The following is a 22,421-nucleotide window of genomic DNA, read 5'->3' as shown; positions in this document are numbered from 1 at the left end:
ATGGAAGATTATATTTTCAAACCACATGTCTGAAACCTAAAATATACAAGAAAGTCATATAACCCAATAGCAAAAAAATAAAAATAAAAAATAAAACCACCAATTTAAAAATGGGCAAATGAACTAAATAGACATTTTTCCAAAAAAGGCATACAAATGCCAAATGCACATGAAAATGTTCTGAACATCACTAATCATCAGGGAAACGCAAATAAAAACCACAAGGAGCTATCACCTCACACGTCAGGATACGCTATTCTCAAAAGACAAGAGATAACAAATGTAGGTGAAGATGTGGAAATAAGGGAACATTTTTACACTGTTGGTGGGAAAGTAAAGTGGTATATCTACTTAGAAAAAAGTATAGAGGTTCCTCAAGAAATTAAAAATAAAATTACCATATGGCCCAGCAGTCCCACTTCTGGGTATATATCCAAAGGAACAAAACCATTATCTCAAAGAGATATCTTTACTCTCATGTTCACTACAGCATTATTTACAACAGCCAAGATATGGAAATAACCAAAGCATCCACTGATGGATGAATGGATAAAGAAAATGTGGCATATGTATACAATGAACTATTATTTAGCCTTAAAAGAAGAAAGATATTTGGCCACTTGCAACAACATAGATGAACCTGGAGGGCATCATGCTAAGTGAAATAAGCCATACAGGGAAAGATATGGCACTACTTATAGGTGGAATCTTAAAAAAAAAAAAAAAAGTCATAGAAACAGAGTAGAAAAGTCATTGCCATAGGCTGAGAGGTGGAGGAAATAGGGAGAGGTTGACAAACTTTCAGTTACAAGACGAATAAAGTCTAAGGACCTAATCTAAAACGTGGTGCCAATAGTTGGTAACACTGTACTGTATAACTGAAATTTGCTAAGAGAGCAGAACTTAAATGTTATCACCAAAAACCAAAAAAAGTGAGGTGATAGATGCTATAATTAATTTGACAGGGAAAATCCTTTCACAAGTGTATGTTTATATCAGATCATCAAGTGGTATATTCTAAATATCTTATAATTTTATTTGTCAATTATACCTCAATAAAGCTAAAAAAAACTTCAGGCTAAAAGCAATCCCTCCTTCCCAAATATTTAGGAACCCTTCATCCAGTGACAAAATCAACATAAGAAGCTAATTTTAGTAACCATCAACAAAGCTCATGTTATTTTTACTCTATTAGTTTTTGAATGTAAATTTCTCTACCTGGATAACTCTCTTAAATCTCCATTCTATAATATATTAAACTATACTACTCCTTACCAAACAAGAATCTCTGTTCTTTTCTCTCTGAAGAAGGATGAGTCTGGCTTCAGGAAGGTGGAGAGCCTCAGTTAATTCCTTAAGACACTGTCATTACCTATGAGGTTCAGACATGAGACATGGTGAAGCAAAGACCGAAGAAGCAGGATGAGACTGAACTGAGGATTAACTGTACTTCAGGACTGGGCCTCCTGATGGGAGGCAGTCATCAGGCCAAATTCAGTACTTAGATGAGTTGACTAGCTCCAAGTCAGTCAAGGATGCCATTGTTACTTGAGGGAGCTCTGCTGGTGGTTTGGCATAGCTACAACAATGTCTTCTGTGAAAAATTTTGAGAGATAGGCCAAATGCAGTACTCTTAAGAGGCTTGGTCAAAACAGTGCTCCAAACACTGGCATCGTGTTGGTGAGTGGAATCCAGTTTTTTGGAAGAGGGAAATGCCACAGGCTTAGGAATAACCTAGGATTCCCAGCCAAGGAATAGAGTTCAAGTCAGTAAGAAAAGAGGCTGGATTGTAAAAATCAAAAAACCAAGATAGAAGTCCCCTCATGTGGAGTTTGCAGATGCAATTAGGATTTGAGGAAGACGGCATTGAAATACTAAAGTTCATCACTCAGGCTCACCCCAGACATAGCAGACTTAGAGCACAGAATTCTGGATCTGGTAGCTGGTGTAATATACAAAACATTTAATGACTAGGATAGAATAAGCCATGACCATCAAAATGGATGTAGTTATAAACACTCTATCTAGATCCATACATACTCCCTGAATAGTATCCCTGCAAGGTAGAATATCTTCAGTTCAAAATAAGTAAAAATTCCAATCCAAACCTAGAAACCTAAAAGTGTTACTCAACTGGGGAGATAGTACTGCTATTGGCATTTTGACTGGGGCAATTCTTTGTTATTATTATGAACTATCCTTTATGTCCCTGACTTTAGGAACCAGATGCCAGTAGTCATAGCCTACTGACAATAGCATCCCTCACAACCAAAGATACTCTTACATATTTCCTCCCATAGTAGATAATACAAACTTTGGTTTAGAACTATTGCTAAACAGTTCAAAAATAGATATCAAGTCAGGTTTAATCTAGACATTTGTAAAGTCAATAGCAACTGTTCCCTTCAGTTAGTTCAACTGTCCCCTCCAGTTTGTTCAACTGTTCCCTCCTTCCCTGGCCAGCTTTGATCTCAGGTTAGCCCCCATAGTGACAATGGCTGGAGTAATTCCAGACTTCATATTCCTAGCACATTTTCCAAAAGGAAACCAAATTGTTGCCCCAGCATTCCCACCGAAAGTCCCAAGACTCACTGTAATTTAAATTTCATCAGTCACATCCCATCTTGAAACAATACTGAAGCCAAAGGGATGCAATGCTTTTATTGACATAACCTTGATCATATGCTCCTCTGGTAGAGTGAGGGGATGGAGTTGGTTTCCCTAAGTTGAGGTGAAACCTTAAAACAAAGATTAAAGGCTATTGTGCAAGGGACAAATTGAGAAATGAACACTAGGAAGATAATCAACAAATGCACAGGATAAGAGTGCTACTCAAAGTATCAGTCCATGAATTGTTTGTTATCAACTAATGACAGTATAAAAAAACTTGCACCATAATATAAACCAACTATGTCCCTGAGTAGACTGGTTACTTCAGTTGACATTTATTTCATGATAAGACTTTCTCAATGGAATTGATATCATGTGCCTCCTGATATGATGTTCTGAGAACAAAGCACATCATCACTTCTATGGCATTACCACCAAAAATGCACATATAATCTGAATCTAATCAGGACAAAACATCAGACAAATCCAAATTGAAGGGCATTCTACCAAACAACTGATCCATACTCTTCAAAAACATCAACATTATAAAAGAAAAAAAAAAACACTTATTAACAGAAACAGACTTGCAGACATACAGAACAAACTTATGGTTACTAAGGAAGGGATAAAGGGGGTGGGAAGGGCTAAATTGGGAGTTTGAAATTCACAAATACTGACTACTGTATAAAAAATAGATAAACAACAAGTTTATACTGTATAGCACAGGGAACTATATTCAATATCTTATAGTAACCTACAATGAAAAAGAATATGAAAACGAATATATGTATGTATATGTATGACTGAAACATTATGCTGTGTCCCAGAAATTGACACAACATTATAAACTGATTATACTTCAATAAAAAAGAACTCAAATAAAAAAAATTTACCAACCTACAAAAAGTGTATTTACTTGGCAAGTTCTACTGTTATATAAATTACTTTATAATAATTCTCCACAATAGTTGTTAGGAAATGGAAATATAGTTAAGTAACTACTTCCACATGCATTTTAAAATTAAAAGTGGCATAATATTAAAATGAAAAATAAATAAACGAATAAATTTTGGAGTTAGAGATTAATTCTGAAAAGCAAAAACTGAGGAACTGTTTCCGATTAAAGGAAATGAAAGAGACATGACACCTGAAAGTAATGTGTGATCCAGGATTTCCTTTTGCCACTGAGGACTGGCAAACGGGCAACATTTGCATAAGGTCTGTTGATTAGGTCATAGTATTCTGTCAATGTTAATTTCCTGAATTTAACTGTGCTGTGATTATGTAAGAGAATGTCTTTGCTTTTAGAAAATAAATGCCAAAGTGTTTAAGTGTAAAGAGACATTTTTACAGCTTCCTTACAATCTCATATATACATATATGAGAGTACATGTGTGTGTGTATGAGGAATGGAAGAGGGAGAAAGAGAGACAGAGGTAGAGAGCGAGAAAGAGAGAGAAAAAGAATAATAAAGTAGATGTGGTAAAATGTTACATTTGAGAAATTTTGCTTCAGGGTATAAGAATTCATTGTGCTATTCTTACAACTTTTCAGTAGGCCTGAAAGTATATTTACTTAAAATTAAAGTAAAATAAAATAAAATTTCAGAATCGATAAGTAGCAGCAATAATGATGATGTTTCTATTAAAATATTCACTCAATGTATTTAAAATGCATATGTCGTTTTTTGGCTATAGCCTCAAGACTTAGTTCTTATTTTTGGAGTATATGATTTGATATCTTATAAATATAGGATGTACGAAGAATATCAACTATTTAAAATATAAATGCTCCTTTTTTTTTTTTTAAGGAAGCCAGAAAAACAGATACATAGGTACAGCCCTAGAGTGTGAAAAAGAAAATTTTGTGCTCATTTCATGAAATCTGGGATTTAAAAAAAATCCCACCCATACTTCCAGAAAACCTCTTGAAAGCTTTTTAGAGATAATGTTGACACTTTAAAGGAACCAATCCAGAAAAAATACATATACATATAATGCAAATTTACTAGGACCCAGAGCCCTGCAAATGTGCAAGAGTCTCACCCAGAGCATATTTCTGTGGAGTCTCCATCTAATCTTTGGTCCACACTGATCACTGCTGAGATGCCCATTGGTACTTATGATGACTGACATTTCTGTGCCAGGCTTAAAGTCAATGAAATCTCCACTACACTTTGCCTGGAGTCCTACCACCTTAGGTGTGCAAGCAGGCATTCTTGCAATCTTGCCATTTTACTGCTCCCCCCATGCTAAGGTACTGCCACTGAATGGGGCCCAAGTTCTCGCTACTTGCAGACTTACGCACCTCTATTCCTTCCTCTCACTGTGTGAACTTCTCTTCCACTCTGCTATAGAATACTCCCCTCCAGAGGTGCCTGCTTTCAGAAACAAAGGTCCTACTGTATAGCACAAGGAACTATATTCAATAGCTTGTAATAACCTATAATGAAAAAGAATATGAAAAGGAATATATATGTGTATAACTAAATCACTGTGCTGTACACCAGAAACTAACACAACATTGTAAATCAACTATACTTCAATTTTAAAAAAAGCCATCAAAGTCTTCTATATTTAGACCTATCACTAACCTTTTCTGAGGCAAGGGTGGGCTCTATCTATCTGCAGGCTTGAAATGGAGGAAATAGAAAGTAAAGGGGGAAAAAAAAAAAACCTCAGGACATTATCATTTCACATTCACCAGAGAACAATCTCTTTTGCTGAGGAGAAAAAAACATTTGTTTGGTAATTTTCCTAATACAGTATCCCAATTTTGTAACTAGTTGGCCATTTTTGGCTAGCACTAGGATGGAACGCTGCCAGGTATTGTTTTAGGTAGTTGTAGTGAACACTGTTGTTACCTTAACCACGTCCCCTGGCCTCTGCAGAGGTCACCTGTGGTTGGTGGATAGCTCCCCTAATGGTTCTTTAGCATAAAGGCTCACATCTCTTTGCCTGAAAACTTTCTCTGGCTTCAAGAGCAATGTTGGCTGAAATGCCAAGCTGGCCAGAAGTTAACTCCCCCAGGAGCAGCTCTCAGCCAATGAAGGACCCCACTGTCCTGTTAGGGGCAATGTCGAGGTATGTTCTTCACACTGTCCAATATGGCTAGTACCAAACATAGCTACTGAGCACGTGAAAGGTAGCTGGTCCAAACAGACATGCACTTTAAGTGTAAAATACACATGGAACCTCAAAGGCATAGTATAAAAAAAAGGTAAATTATCTCATTCATATTTTTCTTGATTATATGTTGAAATTATAATTATTTTGGATATGTTAACTAAAATATAACGTCAAAATTAATTTTACCTGATTTTTTTAGCTTTACTTATTAAAAATTTTTAATTGCATATGTGGCTTGCATTACATTTCTGTTGGAAAACACTGTATATAGTTTATTAAAGGATCTCCAGCAGAAATGAGCTGCAATTGTCCATACTAACAACCTGGTCGTTCTGATTCAATATCTTCCCCACTCCCCTGTGTCCTGAAAACATTCATTGTGAGAGAAATTATAAAGAGGTTTTTTTCTGGATGGAGTTTGGTGTAGATAAAATCAGACTGAAATGTGTCCCTATTGTTCTAGTGATAGCAGAAAATTTATATTTGGGAAAAGATAGTTCTTTGAGAGAATACATTTTTATGGGCCTTTAGGTTGTACAAAGTAAAGAAGAAAGTGGGAATGGAGATACTTCAGACAATGAGAATGGAATCTGCTCTGTTTTCTTTGTGGGCATGTGTTATTTCTGCAGAGATTATGATGATGTTGACTGGTTTTTACTCTCTCTTGAAAAAGCTAGAGCCAGAGTGAGTGGGGGCCCTGGGCCCCAAAAAGAAGGGCAGGAGTGAGTGGACAGCTTTCTGGGGAAAATGAGTCAAGCCCTGGACCATCATAGCAAGGCAGAGTAAAGGACAGAGTCAGCCTGCCAAGGAGCCCCTCTGGAAGGGCATGGCTAATGGACTCCAAGAGAAATGGCACCTAATGCTTTGTCCAAGGTTTTCCTTGTCTGCATTGTATTATCATCTCATGCATGATTCAGTAAAGTTCTATAAAACACCACAGCTGTGCCTTGGGCAATTAAAGGTTAGGAACTATGTCTGTCTTTGGGGCATAACTAGGATGGGAAGAAAATAGCAACTAGATGAAGTGCTTATAAGATGGCAATCGCTGGTGAGCAGAAAAGCCTAAAGCAGTCATTTCATGGAGAAAAGTAACAACCAGCTAATAAGAATATGCTCATGTTTACTGAGCCAGACATACTTGGACTAATACGTTCTAAGTATTTTTGCAGACTATCTCATTTTGTTCTCACAATAACCATATGACATGAGTAATATTACTTTTACTGCTTTATAGGTAGGAAAACTGAGGTACAGAGATGCTTAAGTAAATTGAACGAGATCAAACAGCTACCAAGTGGCAGAGCCAAGGTATAAATTCTGTCAGTCATCTTTGCTTCAGGGCTGGCCACCTTAACCACTGTGATATCCTGTCTCTTGTGACAGGTTTGTGGAACAAGGACTTGTTCCCTGGGGATTTTCAAAAATCAGGAGTGAAACCTGATAAAAAGACACCATAGGTCAAATCAACCCTTTCGCAGAGGCTCTCAATTAGATTTTAAAAAATCAGCTTGACAGTAGCTCTCAACTAGATAGAAAATTTGAAGTAGAGCACATTTTCCTAAACTTCATATTTCTCTCAGTATCTCTTACTGTGACCTGTGCTTGGTAATAATTTCTATTTATTGATCAAATACACAACTATGAGAAATGTCCTTTATTTCTTTTTATCCCTAAATATCTCAATATATTGAACAGTGACTTTTAAGCCATCCAAACAGTCAGCATTTTTCTTAGCACAGCTTTGGCTGTATGATAGAATATTTATGGTATTCAAAAATAGTGTATAGAATATTTATAGTATTCAAAGATAGTGTTAAGTGACTTGCTGTGTACAGATATGCAACTTTAAAAATACTACCAAGTAGTATTAAGTACTAACTCAATCTAAACCTAAACTCCAGGCAATGAAATCCCCATTATTGCTTTTTCAGGCTACTTTCCTTCTACCTAATCCAAGGATTACAGAACTCATGCTGAAGGATTCAGTAAGATTGTAGACACCTTCCCTCTTCATAATATAGTCTGGCCATTTTCCTTCACTGAATTGCTTATGCAAATGTCCATCATTTTCACCAAATTCTTTACTCAAAAGGATTTCAAAATTTGTTGATAGTGACAGGCATATGTAGAATAGATAAGCAAGATTATACTGTATAGCACAGGGAAATATATACAAGATCTTGTGGCAGCTCACAGAGAAAAAAAAATTTGACAACGAATGTATGTATGTTCATGTATAATTGAAAAATTGTGCTCTACACTGGAATTTGACACAACATTGTAAAATGACTATAACTCAATAAAAACAAGTTAAAAAAAGAATTAGAAAACAAAGACCTTTCTAATATGTGAAGCCTAATTTAAGAAGGAGAAAGCTCAGCATGCACCCCACTCTTCCTTCCTAGGACCTACTTTTCCCCCAGTATTTTTCCCATTTATTTGGTTTCTGTTTCCATAGGATCTAGGCTTTTGGAAATCAAACTGGGAAGACCAGCAGGACTTCAGCTTCCTGTTCAGCCATACCTCCCTCCTGAGGAATGAGCAAAGTAAACCAGCTACTTGCATGGAAGAAAAGTAAAGGAAATCCCTAGGAGGAAAAAACGTTCATTATTTCAAAAGTAAATGTGTAAGGTACCACATTCAGCATTTTAATTTTTTCTAATTGAAGTGAAGTTGATTTATAATGTTATGCTAGTTTCTGGTATACAGTAAAGTGATTCAGTTATATACATACATATATATATATTTATATTCTTTCCATTATTTATTATAGGATATTGAATATAGTTCCCTGTGCTATGCAGTAGGACCTTGTTTTTTATCTGTTTTATATATAGTACTTTGTATCTGTTAATCCCAAACTCCTACTTTATCCCTCTCTCACCCCCTTTAGTAACCATAATTTTGTTTTCTATGTCTGAGTCTATTTCTGTTTTGTCAATAAGTTCATTGTATCATATTTAAAATTCCACATATAAGTAATACCATATAGTGTTTGCCTTTCTCTTTCTGAGTTACTTAGTTACTTCACTTTGTATGATAATCTCTAGGTCCATCAATGTTGCTGCAAATGGCATTTTTTCATTCTTTTTTATAGCTGAAAAAAATATATATATATATACACCACAATTTCTTTATCCATTCATCTTTCAATGGACATTTAAGCTGCTTCTATGTCTTGGCTATTGTAAATAATGCTGCTGTGAACACTGGGGTGCATGTATCTTTTCGGATTAGAGTTTTCTCCCACATTCAGCATTTTACATACATTATATTAGTTCATCCTCAAACAACATACACATACCCAAAAATGTTCTTTATTGTATAGTTTAATGTTGTAAGTGCTATTATTCATCCTTATTATAGCATGAAGGAAACTGAAGCTTGGTAGATTGGGTTACCTAAGCCTCTGAGATGACCTCCTAGCATTCACACCCTGAGGTCATTCCCTTCCACTCAGTGTGGAATGATCCTAGTGACTTGATTCTAACGAAAAGAACAGACAAAAATGATGAGATGTCACTTTTGAGATTGGTGTGCCCACTTGTTTGCTCTGATGGAAGCCAGCTGCCATATTGTGAGCTGCCCTAGGGAGAGGTCCACATCAGTGGCAAGGAAATGATGTCTCCGGCCATTGGGCAGCAAGGACCTGAGGCCACTAACAGCCATGTGAGCAAGCGTGGAAGCAGATCCTCTACCAGTCAGGCCTCGAGATGACTGCAGCCCTGGTCAGCACCTTGACTGCAGCCCTGTGAGGGACCTTGAGCCTGAGAACTCGGCTGAGCTGCACCTGATTCCTGACTCCCAGAAAATGTGAGATAATAAATGTAGTTTCAAACACTCAGCTTTAGTGTAATTTGTTATGTAACAATAAATAGCTAATTCAGCTATTAAATTTAGACTTAGACTATCAATCTGGCTCTGGGCGTCATGTTTTAACTAGCATGCTCTACTGCTCCCTAGTACCCGAGATTGGTTATCTCAGCTTCCCTCTCAGAGGCAGAATTTGCAGACAGACTCAGTGTGCTCCCTCCTGCTTCCCAATGGCCCAGGCAGTGCTGAGATTCGAGCATGCAGCACACATCATCATCAAATTCTTATCTTGTACCAAAGGTAGAGTCCTTGTCCACTTGCTTGCAATACAAGATCATTACTGCTCACTCCTGTTGGATTATGACTCTGAAATATCACTCTTGTTACCATTTCATTTATTTCTCTCTTTCTCTCCTTCTCTTTTTTTTTCACTGCTTTTAGTCTTCTCTTTTACTCTTCCTTACTCTTAGACCCAACTTTCCTCTTCATCTCCACTTCCCCCTGGAAAGCATTTTCTCCTGCCTCTGCTTTCACTGACAGAAAAAGGCACTGTCTGCCTTTTGGAAACGTTAACATTTGTCTGAAAGTCCAGCTTTCTGGAAACATCATCAGAAAGAAAAACACAGGTTGGGGTGGGGGTGGGTAAAAGAACCCTCTTCTTTAGTGGGTTTTTGTTTCTTTTCCCACCCACCTCCTGTAGCAAAACATCCCCTGTGGCAGTTAAAAGCTGTTGGCCATCCCAATTAAAGTGTTTTCGTAGAAACTGTCAGAAATAGTTCCAACAGACCTTTTAAGTTATTACATGTGGGTTACATAAGCACTGGAGGCTTGTTAAAATGGACAAAATATGATATGAATTGAGTCACACAATAGCGGGTCAAAGCTTTGGCTTCTGAGTGTGATAAATATAATCATCTGAGATTTAGGTGCCCTAGACAAAAACATATCTTAAAGAAAATCAAGTAAAGAATATCTCTTGTTCCTTCCAGGAGTCGGTACTCCCAGTTTTTAAAAATACAGCTATAATGACGTTGCATTTGGTTAACTCTCCTTTTAAGTATAGCTGTAACAGGACCAATCATATTACAAATGGGATATGAGAAGGAAAAGTAATTCTTAATTTGATTTAAACTACTCTTACCTTCCTCAAGAACTCTACTCATTGGGTTGTGTGGAGAAAAATTAAACAAAACAGAAACTGTTAAGCCACTCTTCTAAACCCAAATGGAGAATATGATTTCAGCACTCTCTGTGTTTCTCACGATAATTCAAGGGGTATGATGGGAAGATAGTTCTTTCCAGAGCTCTGCAGACATTTAGCACCCCTGCCCCTTCTCATCCCTACCTCCTCTTTCTCCAAAATACCAGGAGCAGCCTTTCCAGGCATGGTGACAAACTTCACCATCCTTACACATTTCCAAACACCCCTTGCAGGTTAGTACTGCCCAACCACTAAAACAAAAACAAAAACAAAAACAAAAACAAAAACAAAAACAAACAAAAACAAAAACAAAAACAACACTAAGTAATGCTCAGGTATCCAAGTAAAACTTTAATCATTCAAGATCCATCCCTCCTTTACTCCCTCTCCAAGACAGCATTTGAGCTTCATAGGAAAAGGGATTAGTGAGGATCCTTAGATCAGTGGTCATTAACTCAGCTGGCTGGCCTTCACTGCTAAAGCCAACAGCTAATGTCATTCATGAGCTGGTCTTGACATATAAAGTCAACCTTGAATGATACACAATTAAATAAGAATTATTCTCAAATGCGACACTTCCAGTATGGCTTTGTTGCACAGTTGGTTTGTCCATTTGTAGTCTCATAAAAAGGAAGAACTATTCTTATTGAAAAAAGACTATGAAAGTAAGGAGACTCAGTAAAAATATCTGTTTCTCAATTCTTAAGTGTTAGTGAAAATCAGATCCCAAAGGCAGAGTTAACCAAATTAAAGACTTGAAGTAGCTTCAGAAGAAAAGGAAAGGGCTCTTTCATATACCCACAAAAAACAGAACATTAAAGTAATACCAAAAATATTCTGAATAAATGACCATATTAAAATTTCCTTCAATAGTTTATTAAGTCCACTGAACTTAATTTGTATTTCACTGGATCTTGGGTCAAATAGTTAGCTTTGATGAAGGATGTCCCCTTTTGGATAGAAAAGAGTCCTGGGAATTCTAACTTGGTACACTGATAAAGTCTAAAAGTTTCCTAAGGAATTTTACCTTGGAAGCTTGTCCCCAAGATTCTGTTCTTTGAAATACCCATAGTTCAGAGAACCTAGTACAGTCTTTTTCATAGGGCTCTGAGACTGTTTTCTGTTAATGACACAATCATTAACCTCTTGCCTAAACTAGAGTCTCAGGTAAGCTTCAGAGAGAAGCAGAAACCTGCTTAATAATGAGACCAAATTGCTGTGATCAGTTTCTTACAGTACCAATAATATCAGATTGAAGGAGAGTAAAATTCTCCTTCTATTTCTAGCTGTTTCGTAAGGGTTTCATCGATGTTTCCCATGAACTAAGAACCTATTATGAACAGTGAGGGCAGTGGCAAATTTTCAGGTCATTCCCTTAAAATCTACAATCTCTGAAATTTTTATATGAACTTAAACCCAGGAAAGGCTGAGATCTCTTCTGATTTGACAATTACTCCCATGTGATCCTTACAACAGTGGTGAACTAATTAAGAAATACAGAACATACCAAACACATGTAATTATTTCTAGTACTAGTACCTATGTGACAGACACAGAAATGTACCCTTCAGATGTTCAGATCCCTCTTCAGGAAAGGACTTGTGGCCTCCAGCTATTAACTCCTTCAGGTTTGGCCTCAGCTTTTGAGCTCAGGTCACGCTCTTCTTGGGGGTGGGTGGCCTCAGCCAATGACCAAACAAGATGTGCTACAAAGGGCCTAGACTTTCACCCAGTGCAAGACTCTTCTAAATGCTAATCCTCACGCTGGACCTCTCTGCTGGGCTTTCAGAGACTTCATCAGATCTGCCTTGTGGTCTGTTGACTTCCTGCTCAATCTTTTTTCCTGCCCTTTCCTTTCACAGGTGTCAATCCCCAACAAACTTTTTACTCTCCTGTCTCCATCTCAATGTCCACTTCTCAGAGGACCCAAATGACACCGTGGCACCAGGAATGACTCAAAAAACTAAATAGTGAGTTGGGATTTTGAAACTGGATCCCTCGCTTCCTGACTGGCAAAAAATTGGGCCCATCCTAGGTGGTATATGGGGCACCATTAGTACTTGGCACAATATGGTTGAGCAATTGCTAAAACTTTTCAGTGGTAGAGAACACTGGAATATACTAGACAGAGAGAGTTTATTGATTTGGGGGCATTCTCTTGGAATATAGAATTAAACACTCTGGAAAGAATCCAAGTAGGTGGAGCAAACGTGCTGCTAGAGTAATTCCCAGACATCTGGAGGAGTAATGGCTCAAGCCGAGGGAAATGAAGTGCCTGAATTGCCATAGCTGACCCTGGAGAAAGGACATAAAGAGCTCAGGAGAGTGGACATGCTGGAGTGAATATATTATGTGAGGCCAGAAAACCTACCAGAAAATTACTTTGCACAGGAGGATCCAAAAGACATATCATTCCCCATGGCCAAGAGGAATGTGCTAGTAAGAGGGGCACCAGCATCACAAAGAAAGACATCCAGTGCTGATTCCTCTTTACAACTCAGGGCTGACTATAGGAGAGCCTGCCATGGAATTTGGTTCATTAGTAGCAGTGCAGATGATGTGGCTCTGAAGTAAGAGGGGATGAACAACACTTAACCCTCAGATGCTAGGAGGTCACAATTATAATAACCAGAACATAGGAGCAGCAGCCAATAGGGAGTTGTGAAAATGGTTAACAGAACATGGTGTCACAAGGGGCAAAATATATGGGCAGCCAACGACAGTGTTGCTTAATATATACATGATTACAAGAATGGATGTGCAGGAGGCTGAGGGTGTTTGCCCCAATAAAAAGTCACAATCTCTTGCCCAATTCCTGGACCTGTACCAGTTTTCAGACTATTGGTTGAAGACTTAGTAGGTCTCAAGAGCAAGCACCCTGCAACATCATATCTAGTATATGTTGTATAGCCAAGACATGGAAGCCACCTAATTGTCCATTGACAGATAACTGGATAAAAATATTGTGGTATATATACACAATGGAATACTACTCAGCCATAAAAAGAATAAAATAATGTCATTTGCAGCAACATGGTTGGACTTAGAGATCGTCATTCTAAGTGAAGTAAGCCAGAAAGAGAAAGAAGAATACCATATGATTTCACTCTTATGTGGAATCTTAAAAAAAAAGGACACTATGAACTCATCTACAAAACAGAAATAGACTCGCAGATATAGTAAACATTATTATGGTTACCAGAGAAAGGGGGTAGGAAGGGATAAATTTGGGAGTTTGAGATTTGCAAATGTTAGCTACTATATACAAAAACAGATCTGAAAAAACAAGTTTCTTCTGTATTGCACAGGGAACTACATTCAATATCTTCTAATAACCTTTAATGAAAAAGGAATATGAAATGAATAATATGTGCAGTCAAATGCTCTACTGAGCTATACCCCCGTGCCTGAATATATGTATGTATATCCATGACTGGGACACTGTGCTGTACACCAGAAACTGACATATTATAACTTACTGTACTTCAATTAAAAAAAAAAAAAAACTTCTCATGAGCCTTTCCCCAACGACCCACTTGGACTTATTTCAATGACTGTACATGGATAAAGGGGAGTACTCACATATTTTGAGGGCTATCAGATACAAGTCAGAGTTGACACTGATACCTGAAGATCTGAAGCAACAGCATGGCTCTGCTATTTGAATGGAGGTATATGGAGGCCAGGTAGTAAATGGAGTTATGGCCAGAGTCTGGCCCACAATGGTCCACTGGATTCACAGATTAACTTAGTGGTCATTTATCCAGTCCCAAGTATATAGATGGGATTGACATACTTCACAGTTGGAGTAATTTCCATATATTGTCCTTGGCCTGCAGAGTGAGAGCTATCAGAATGGGAAAGCCAAAGAGAAGTCTTTCAAACTGCCTCTCCTGGCCAAGAGTGTAAATCTAAAACAATATAACAATGCCAGGGGTATGACAGAGATAAAGGATACAGAAATAATAGTTCCCATCACATCTCCCTTTAATTTGACATTCTGGCACCTGCAGAAACCAGATGAATTAGCAGAATGACTATAGAATACCCCAAGTTCAAACAAGTAGCAGCCCCCACATGCAGCCGCCATACCAAGACTGGTATCATTACTAAAGCAGGAGAATAGGGCCTCAGGTACATGGTATGTGACCATTGATTTGGAGAAAGCATTCTTTTCTACCCCAATCAAGAAAGACAATTAGAAGTAGTTCATGTCCACATGAAATAAACGGATAACAACATGCATTGACAGTCTAGCCCCAAGGCTTTGTTAACTCTTCTCTTTCATAATATAGTCCAAAGAGATCTGGATTATCTGGAAATTCTGTAGAAGATCATATTGATCCATTATAACAATGACATCATGTTGCTCAAACAGGTTAACAAGAGGTGTCTAGTCTGCTAGAGGTTTGTTCTCCAGAGACTAGGAAATAAACCCCATGAAGAATCAGGGACCTGTCCCTTCATTAAAGCTTCTAAGGGCCCAGTGTTCTGGGAAGTGATAAAATATCCTTTTTAAAGTAAAAGACAAATTGCTGCCTCTTGCATCCCCTATAAGAAAGGAGAAAGCACATGGCCTAGGAGGCTGCTTTGGGTTCTGTGAACAATGCACTCCAGGCCTAGGACTGGATTTCTGGCCCAAATAATACCAGGTGACATACAAAGCTGCCTTGCAACCTGGCACAAGAAAGGGCTCCACAGCAGGTGTGAGCCATAGTGCAAGCAGCCTTGATACTTGGGCTAAAGGATCTGGCAGATCCTATGGCATTAGAGTTGTCAGTTTCAGGAAAAGATGCAGTATGGAGTTTATGGAAATCTTAGTAGAAGAATCACAGTTCAAATTCCTGGGGTTCTGGATCAAGGTTGTACAACTTTTGAAAAATAGCTCTTGGCAGGCTACTGCTAAATGGGGAATGTGAGATGCTGAGTGGCACAAGTGAAATGTGTCTTGCTGAATCCACCATGTCATAAATTCTGGGGGTCCAGTCACAATTCATCATAAGATGAAAGTGTTATATTGGGGATAAAGGCATGAAGAAGACCAGGGGGTACAAGAAATCTGCATCAACAGATAGTGCAAACCCTGACCTCACCCATCGCAATTGCACTGACAGCCCTCTCTCAGCTCATACTGATGGCCATATAGGGTAGGAGGTGGGGTCCTGAACAAGCTGAAGAAGAAAAAAAGGCTTAGTTTACAGACAGGTTGGCTAAGTACTTGGATAAAAGCTTAAATTGAACAGCAACTACATTAAACTCTCAGTCAGGAACAGCCTTGAAAACAGAGGAGAGGGACAATCTTCCTAATGGGCAGAGCTTCAGAACTTCAGGTGTACACCTGGTCATCCATTATCTACTTTGTATGGAAGGAAAAGTGGTCTCTCGATAGATAGATAGATAGATAGGCAGACAGACAAATACATACATACATACATACATACATACATACATACATACATACATACAGATATACATGTAGGCGAAAGGCAAATAGCCTGACTAGCTGGTCAGATATCTGAAAATAAAGAGATTTAGAAGACTGCAGACAAGGAGGTCTTGGAGGCCTAGAGGTATGTGGATAAAAATACTGGTATGGGCAAAAAGTGTGATCTTTTTATTGCATGTCAATGTCCACCAGAAAGTATACATCATGGAAGAAGCACTAAACAGCCAAGTAGACAAAATTACTCAGTTAGTTGATGTTAGCCTGTCCTTGTCAGTGGCCACCCCAGTGCTGGCATAATGGGCACATGAATAAAATGGCCACAGTGACGAGAATGGAGTCTATGAATGGGTCCAGAAGCATGGATTCCACTTACCACAGGTGACCTGTTTCCTGCCTCATCTGAAAATTCAATCTGCCAGCAAGAGAGACTGATGTTGAGCCCTAATACGTCATCACTCCTCTAGGAGATCAAGTAACCACTTGGTGGCAAGTTGACTACACTGGGATCTTTCTATCCTGGAAGGGGCAACATGGGGACTAGATTATTTATTTTGGGTAAGCAGTTGCCTTCCATACCCAGCAATCTTTACCTAGCACAACTATCTGGGGACTTACACAATGCCTGATCCACAGGCATGCCTGGAATATAATACAATAAAGCATACAACTAGGGAAATAATTTACAGCAAAGGTGGTGCAGGGAGGTGTCTGTGACCATGGATTCCACTGGTTGAATCACATGTTTCATGTCTTAGAAGCTGGTGGCCTCATATAGCACTGCAATGGCCTGCTGAGGATAAGTTCAAGCACTTGCTTAGAGACAATACCCTGCAAGAATGAGGTGCTGTTCCCCAGGATGCAGTAGACCCTGATGTGGCTCAGGGTCCTGGATAGAAACAATACATGGAGCCAGAAAACAATGGATTAAAACAGCTATAGCCCCATTTACTATCATTCCCAATGACCCACTAAGAGACACAGTACTTACCCCATTCCTGCAACTCTGAACTTTGTCAGTTAAGAGTTCCTAGTCTCCAAAGGTGGTGTATTCTTGCTAGAGGACACAGCAAGGGTCCTTCTGAATTAAGCTTCACCTGCTGCCTGGGAACTGTGAACTTCTTGAGTTCAGGGACAAGCTGGCAAGAAGGAGTCAACACCTTGGCAGAGAAGCTAACTCTGATCATCAGGAGGAGGTAAGCTTGATGTTACTCAATGGGGGCAAGTAAGAATACGTGTGGTACTCATATGAGCACTTGGGCACCTCTACCTTGCCTGATAGTGACTGTAAATAGACAAGTGCAGCAACACCTGCCTGAGAAGGGGACTTAACAGGGGCTTAAATTTCTCAAGAATTAGAGTTTTTACACCACTAGTTTAATTACTGAGACCAGCACACATGGTAGCTGAGAGTGAGGAAAATTTAGAATGGATAGTGGAGGAAAAAGGCAATGAGTTCAGTTGTGGCTCAGGACCAACTGCAAAGATTGGGACTACAGTTCGTCCCACTAACTTCTGTCTGAAGTTTCTCTTCAGGAAGGAAACGGTTCCCTAAATGTGTATGGAGAATGAATCTACATGGTGCAAAAGGTGAACTGTGACAAACCAGAGATGTGCTGCTCAGACACCTCTTCAATAAAAGGCTTTTTACCTAGTTACGAAGAATGTGGTTAGGTGACAGACTTTAGCTGTGACCACTTCCAAGCCCACCTCAGGTTTTGAGTCAAGGCCACATTCTTCTCAGGGAGGCTCTGGCCAATGACTGAGACAGACTATGTTACAAGGGCCTAGCCAGTTTATCCCAGGGAGGCACTCTAGCTCTGGAGCTACTCCTGCCCCAGCTAGTTTCCTCGCTTTCTTTTCACCTTTTTTACATTCTTAATTCTATCCCCGTTTGCTTCCTTTAGGATCCAGATGACAAACCTAGTCTTTCCCAGTTCCATCCAATTCTCCTAGGTCCAACTCTAACTTTCCTATTTCTATTGATAATTGTAGAGGTGGTACTATGGTTTTTTCAGATACAGATACAAACGCTTACCAGATTCATTTCCTGTGCCCTGTATTAGTCCGACTGAAATCTATCCCCTTAAATATTTTAAGGTACCAAAACGAACTTTAAACTATGGCCAATTATCTTAAATATGAAAAAGGGACAGATAATACTATTATATAGTAGGAATTATCTCAAATGCATCAAGTGTATCAACTAATAACTTCTTAAAAATATCCTATGGGGTGTGCACTATTATTTTTACCTAACAGATCCGGAAATGGGCACACAGTGTAAAGTAACCTGCCCAAGGGTAATTGTCCATGAGTATATATCAATAGATTCATGTTTTAAACATAAGTTGTTCCACTCCACTGTCTTTATCTGTAATCATTATACTCTCGTGTCTCTAGGAAAAGGTTGGTAGTATTAGCACTCTAAAATTGTAAAGGTAAGCGTGTAGAGAAACCAGGCCTCACCTATACATTGCTGAGGAACATAAAGATACAGCTGTTTTTAGGAAAAGACAGTTCCCAAAATAGTAACAAGTAGCTTAACTTTTAGGTTTTGTTACTACCGAAAAGTAACGTTTAAGAAAATACCTTGATTACCTCTGAGCTCTGTACAGACCGCTATTTCCAAGTCAGTCAGGCAATCTCTCCTCGCGATGTCTCTCTCGTCAGTTGGTAACTTAACTAAAACAGAGGCAACATCTTCTCTACAGAATTAGTTTCTCCTCACTTCACTCTGTTTGTGGTCCAACATTCACTTAGGCTTGAAATCTTGAAACTTAGTAGTCACTTAACATGTGGTAACATTTTTTCCTTATATTCGTTCTTGGTCTAACTATCGTAAAAAGTCTGAAAAAGGTGTCTGCGCTCCTCAAGATTTTCAAGGAAAAGTGCCTACACTAACGTCTACTTTTTTGCCAAGCGCAAAAATATAATTTTAGATTAAAGTAAATTTTGCTAAATTTTCCTCACAACCATGTTTCCCGCGGGCGTCCTGAACGCGCTCTCTGGCGCTTCTCCAGAGGAACTACCGTTCCCGTCGTACATTGCGGCTTTCTAAGCCTACAATTGCGCGCGTCACTTCCGCCCTCCTTTGCGGTGGGTTCTGGACTTTGTAGTTTGTATTTTTTGTCGCCACCTTGGGAAGGGAAAAGTGTGGCCGGATCGACTGCTCTGAATCTGGTATTACAAGATGGCATTTAAAATAAATTAATAGAATAACATTTCGAAGTCAATTTAGCGTGGCTTTTTATGTATTTCACGTTCCGCGTTCCTTCTACTGCTGGGCCCGGGAAGAGGAAGTGACGTGCATCCGGTGTAATGGCGGCGCGGTGGAGCTCCAGGTAATTACCGAACTCCGTAGACTCTCTCCAGGCAGTGAACCAGAGTTGGGGGTGGCGGGTTGCCGGACTGGGTGCGAGGTGAAGGGGACCTTGGAGTGGGTGTGGGCTCGTTGATACCACCGTGGGTGGCGCCGGGCTGCTCTTGGGTCTCCTCCCGCCGCGCGCTGGCCCGCGAGGTTGGGCTGGGAGTGTCGGTCTGGCCGAGGAGGCCCAGCGGGTCGGGTTGGGAGGGGGCAGAGTACTCCCTTCCCGCCTGCGCGGACGGACTTAGCTTCCTCGTGAGGTTCCTAGGATTGTCTAGCCGCAGTGTCTTTATTGTGGAATCCAGCACTAGCGCTGGTACTGCTCTTTCGTGTGCAGTGTGTTTTGGACTCGGATCCTTTAGAGCCTATAGAGTCGTTTGGGCTTCTCAAGGCCCCTTTCTTAGTGCCCCAGTCCACGGGTGTGGGATTAATGAACAGTAGTAAGTTTAAAAATAGTGAAACTTCCTACTCTGATTCCTGTTTCCAGCGTAATATCCTGTGACAGCTTCTTTAAAATGTCATTAATCGTCTCTTTTTCATTCATTTGTCATGTAAATACTGATACTCTCTAGTGTTTAGTCCTGGGAACTATCCGTTCCTCATTATGTGTGCTCTTCCTCGGTCACCCTTTATCATTCCATAACTTGAACTACCTCCAGTAAGGTGGTAATTTTCAAACTTAGGTCTCCAACCTCCACCACCTTTCTTTCGACCTCCGATCCTATAATACACCTGCATGTAAGTGTAATATATAATATAATAATTTCACTGAGTCCAACTGCAATAACCGCTTAACCTATTTTCAGTTAATCCTCACAACAATTATTTGAGATAAATGCATAAATTAAAAAATGGGGAAAGGCTATTCCAGATGCAAGAATTAGGGGATTGAAAGTGCGGTAATTGTTCTCTTTGCACTTGTAGGTGTCCACAGACAGGAAATAGCAGATAGATAAACGAGCACACTTGGTCTTCAGAAAATCAGTTAACCTGTCTCCTTATCGATATTTAAACTTAATCATAGGAGTGCCAGTGAACTCAGGAGTCAACTTCAGTTAACATCCTACTATGGAAAAGTGAATTTAGAATTGGCGTTAAAAGTGTGATCTTGATAACAAAAAGCATTTCTACAAGCAGCATCTATGGGAGGAGGAAGAGGCCTACTTATATTGGTACTGGGTGATGGACTAGTAAACCAAAAATTCCAGTCTTGGTTCAGCACTTATTAGGTCTTTCACTTGGGACAGATTACCTAACATCTCTAGTCTCAGCTTTCTCAAACGAAAAATGCAGGTTGTCTTGAGGATGAAGAAAAATAAGGCATATAAGGTACCATGCACAGTGCCTGGCATGCAGTATCAGCTATTATGTTATGATTACTACTGCAGTATAATTGATGAATTCTCTGTGCCTCATTTCTTGTTCTTTGGTTCTGAATATTGCCCTTCCACTTTTAAATGCCTATGCCACTTTCATGGAGCATTTGGCTGGGACTCAGACTTCAGAGGCCAAGAACTTTGATCTAATACCCTGGCCCAATGGTTCTGAAAATGATTCTCCGGAATCAGTAGGATCAGTAGCATTAGTATCTCTGTAGAACTTATTAGAAATGTAAATTATTAGGCTTCACCCCAGTCCTGTTGAATCAGAAACTGGGGAGTGGCGGGCCCTGTGATGTCTTTTTTAACCAAAGCATTCACATGCTTCTCATGCCAGCTAGTTTGAGAGCCACTGTTGAAGCCCATCTCCTAGGTGTCTGCTATAGTTCACCTCCACCCCCAGAATCAGGTTTGTTGCCTTCCTTACTCCAAAGTATTTGATCTTTGGCCAGCCAGTATTTCCTTGTTATTATGCCACCACATCCCTCCGTACTTTGGATAGTTGAGCTCCAATCACTTCTGGAATTCTGACACTTCCTAGACTCCTTAATTATCTTTCCTAAACCAGACTTCTTAGCTCTGTGCATTTTCCCAGCTGCTGAATTGTTAGAGGTTAAGTCTCCTCCCTGATGATTGTACATTGCCAAGTGATCTACAATGCTTGTTGTATTTGAGAGAGTACACGGTGATACGTTGTGTATTTATGGTGCCCACGCCTTAACTTGAACATTAGTTTATTTATTGCCCACTTGGGTTTGGACTGAATCTTGTACTACCTGGTATATCCCTAACTTGATATAAGTCATGGCTGGCCTAGAGCTAGTTTTACAAAGAAGTGACTATTGATAATACAGCTGATCCCACTGATGACTTTGCTTCCTTGCTGTGATTCCTCTACTTTTCTGTTTAAATCTGAGAATCCTAGCATGGGAGGGTAATGGAACAAAAAGACCTCTGGTATATTAGTTTCAGAAACTTTCAGACTTAATAAACCTGTAGCCTAAATATTTGGTCACAGTATATACATTTCCCAAGTGGACATTAGAAAAGATATTTCAAGGCCTATAGCAAAGTGCAAACTTTCAAAACATTTTCTTCAAAAATAATAACATCAGGAGAGGGAGCAGTGGATTAAAGCAAGCCTTTGCTATTTGTAGCTAAGCTAATAAATCTTAGCCAGTGGACAGATACCACAGAAATGTTATGGGCTGCCTTGGCCTGGGGATGTAAGGGTTCCTGTGATTATAGAATAGGTTGTCTAAGGGGACAGACCCAGTGGAGGTTCATGTTTAACTTGACTTTGATCCTAACTCATAAAAGAATCAGACTAGAGTTCACTTCCACCTAAGAAGCTACCCTGTGAGTCCTTTCCTGAATTAGTTTATCAGGACAGCTTTATTCTAGACCTGGCGACAGGAGCCTCTGGAGTAGAATGTAGTGCTATGTATCTAGGGGCTACTTCATAAACTTCTCTGTGGTG

General features: G+C 39.3%; 1 protein-coding gene and 1 long non-coding RNA gene across 2 annotated transcripts in view; one reads left to right on the top strand and one right to left on the bottom strand.

Moving 5' to 3' along the window:
- LOC141577722 (uncharacterized) overlaps positions 1-19,204 on the bottom strand; it is a 556,628-nt gene extending 537,424 nt beyond the window's left edge. The window contains exon 1 of the long non-coding RNA XR_012507068.1: positions 18,797-19,204. This is a non-coding gene — a long non-coding RNA (uncharacterized LOC141577722). The remainder of the gene's footprint in view (positions 1-18,796) is intronic.
- Positions 19,205-19,385: 181 nt separating this feature from the next.
- CWC22 (CWC22 spliceosome associated protein homolog) overlaps positions 19,386-22,421 on the top strand; it is a 55,185-nt gene continuing 52,149 nt past the window's right edge. The window contains exon 1 of the mRNA XM_010959983.3: positions 19,386-19,539. The gene's annotated coding sequence lies outside the window, so the exon portion shown is untranslated. The remainder of the gene's footprint in view (positions 19,540-22,421) is intronic.

Source organism: Camelus bactrianus, chromosome 5, assembly GCF_048773025.1.
Source record: "Camelus bactrianus isolate YW-2024 breed Bactrian camel chromosome 5, ASM4877302v1, whole genome shotgun sequence".
Lineage (NCBI taxonomy): Eukaryota > Metazoa > Chordata > Mammalia > Artiodactyla > Camelidae > Camelus > Camelus bactrianus.
The sequence above is the reverse complement of the archived record's forward strand: the minus strand, read 5'-3'. Positions and strand labels throughout refer to the sequence as shown.